Source organism: Balaenoptera ricei, chromosome 17, assembly GCF_028023285.1.
Source record: "Balaenoptera ricei isolate mBalRic1 chromosome 17, mBalRic1.hap2, whole genome shotgun sequence".
Taxonomy (NCBI): domain Eukaryota; kingdom Metazoa; phylum Chordata; class Mammalia; order Artiodactyla; family Balaenopteridae; genus Balaenoptera; species Balaenoptera ricei.
Window position 1 is genome coordinate 79,982,190 of NC_082655.1, and position 3,057 is coordinate 79,985,246.

The following is a 3,057-nucleotide window of genomic DNA, read 5'->3' on the forward strand; positions in this document are numbered from 1 at the left end:
AATACTAAAAATAATATATTTCCATACATACTAACAACTTGTAATCCTTGACTTGTCATTCTATACTAACAAGAAGAATTATATCAATCACAAAAGTAATTTAGCGTGTCTCCTTCCTGACTGTCCTCTGTGGTTTGTCTGTGAGAACTGCTGATAGCAATATGTCTTCAGGAAATGCCAAAATTGGGCACCGTACCCCCTAGTTCAAAGCAACTGCTGTAATGTCAGATGGTCAGTTCAAAGATATCAGCCTATCTGACTACAAAGGAAAATATGTTGTGTTCTTCTTTTACCCTCTTGACTTCACCTTTGTGTGCCCCACGGAGATCATTGCTTTCAGTGATGAGGCAGAGGAACTTAAGAAACTCAACTGCCAAGTGACTGGTGCCTCTGTGGATTCGCACTTCTGTCACCTGGCATAGATCAACACACCCAAGAAACAAGGAGGACTGGGACCCAAGAACATTCCGTTGATATCAGACCCCAAGCGCACCATTGCTCAGGACCATGGGGTCTTAAAGGCCGATGAAGGCATCTCATTCGGGGGCCTTTTTATTATTGATGGTAAAGGTATCCTTCGACAGATCACCGTAAATGACCTTCCTGTTGGCCGTTCTGTGAATGAGACACTGAGACTAGTTCAGGCCTTCCAGTCTACTGACAAACATGTGGAAGTGTGCCCAGCTGGCTGGAAGCCTGGCAGTGATACCATCAAGCCTGATGTCCAGAAGAGCAAAGAATGTTTCTCTAAGCAGAAGGGAGCGCTGGGCCATTTTAGGGCCAGGCTGCGGTAGGTGGCCATGAGAACAAAACCTCTTCTGTACCACTGTCATGCTTCAAACACAAGACCTTACACTCAGCCAAGATGTGCTGTGGGACAGGACAGGCCTTTCCGGCAGGGATTGGGGCGGCCAGCCTTGCTTCCTCTGGAGGGAATGGCCTGAGCAGTATTATGGGGCAGGCAGACTGATGTGTATAGTAGTAGGGTATCACTTTTGGTCTTTTGTAGTTTTATTAAACTTGAGCTGAGACAAAAAAAAAAGAAAAAAGAAAAAAGTAATTTAAACTACAAAATGCACAGAACAAATCTAACAAAGATGTACAAGAAAGTTAGACCGATATACCTGACACCAATAAATCTGGAAATCACAAAACTACCTATCGTAAGTCAGTCAGTTTTCCCAAAATTAAGCTATAAATCCCATACAATACCAATCAAAATTTCAACAAATTTCTTGTAGAAAGTGATAATTGTTTACAGAACAATATGGAAGATCAAAGGGTTAAGAAAAGTCAAGAGAATTGAAACAACAACAACAAGAATAATAACAAAGGCTCGCCTTACCCGATAGCCAGACCCTACTAATGTTGCTGTAAAAGTTGTTGGGATAGTGCAGTATCAGTGCAAAGATACACAAATAATCAACGTTGCAAACCACAGAAACAGAAAGAGGCCCATATCGGGAAACTTGATCTAGGATGGAGGAGGAATTACAAGTCAATGAACCACACCTACATAGAAGCATTGTAGATGGATTATAGTTCTAAATGGAAAAAGTAAAACTTTAAAACTTTTGGAAGAAAATATAGGAGAATCTCTTTATGAAGTTAGAGTGAGGCAGGCTTTCTTAAGCAAGACACAAAAAGGCCAAATAATAAAGTAAAACATGAAAAAGTTAGATTATTAAAACGTTAAATTTCTATACAACAAAAGACTTTACAATAAAGGCGAAAACACAAGCTCATATTGAGAAAATATTTTCAACAAACACAATGGTCGCTGCGTATACATCTGAAGCACTTTTGCAAATCAATATAAAAATAAACTAAGAAAATGAATAGAAGAAAAAACTCAAACAGCCAATAAACCTGTGGAAAAAATGCAGTTTAGGGAAATACAAATGTAAACCTCAATGAAATAACAATTGACATGCATCTTTTTGACAAACATTTTTTAAAGTCCGATAGTCTCAAACATTGAAGAGTATGTAAAAGAATGGAAACTCCCAACACTTAGGTATTAACCGTGTTCTAGGGTGCATATATGTCCTAAGACCCAGTCATTCTAAGTCTGGGCACATTTTCAAGAGAAACTCTGGCACGTGTCAAGGATACTTGTACAAAAGTGTGCATTGCAGCACTGTTTGTAATACTTCAAAACAACCTAAATGTCCACAAACAGGAGAATGGATAAATATTCATTCACTGACATACTCATCAGAAATTAAAATCAACAAACCCAAACTACAAATATCAATATGGATAATTCTCCAAAAACATAGCGTAAAAAATGCAGCTTGCAGGAGGACAGGTACAGAAGATACAATTTCTAGTGTTTACTTCTGGGATAGAAATGCAGGAATGCATCCCAGGTGAGCTACTATAACCTCAATCGTTATGTAAAGTAGGCTTCAATTTTACTGCTGTTTTTAAAGTAGATTATTCACCTCTTGTATATATTTACTGAAGTAAGAAATCATTCTAAAGTTTTATTGGACTAATTGCTTCAGTTTCTTTGATAGGTAATATGTTGCTATAATGAGCACTATTTGGGAAAAATACAACAGCCTTGGTGATTATATTAAAAGTACTAAGACAAAATTTTTGACTTGCATTTTCCACATAAATTTATTCCCCAAAAGACACTAAAAACAGCACAGGAGGGAAGAATCAGTGCTTCATAAAATTCTAATTTCTTAACTGGCATAAAAATTAAGATATCAGGTGGGTGGTTAGAGAGTCCACAATTTCTAATTTCTTTGTTTTGAAGAATAAATATTTTTAAACTGACAGTAATATTCTCCTAGAAAGTACTATATATATATATATATATATATATATATACACATACATATATATATATATATATATATATATATATATATATAAAACATTTGCTCAGAAATATTTTAAGATGTTTTAAGAAAACAATTTCTAATTTATGAGCATAATTTGATTTCACAAGAGAAAACTGTTAACTGAATAAAAAGAACTTTCTGAAACATTAAGAGCAATATCTTGCCTCTAATGGTAAGGTGCTGTATTTATCCAGGGTTA

At 36.1% G+C, this 3,057-nt stretch overlaps 1 pseudogene; it reads left to right on the top strand.

Moving 5' to 3' along the window:
• The first annotated feature begins 201 nt into the window (after positions 1 to 201).
• Positions 202 to 794, top strand: LOC132351759 (peroxiredoxin-1-like; annotated as a pseudogene).
• Positions 795 to 3,057: the final 2,263 nt, after the last annotated feature.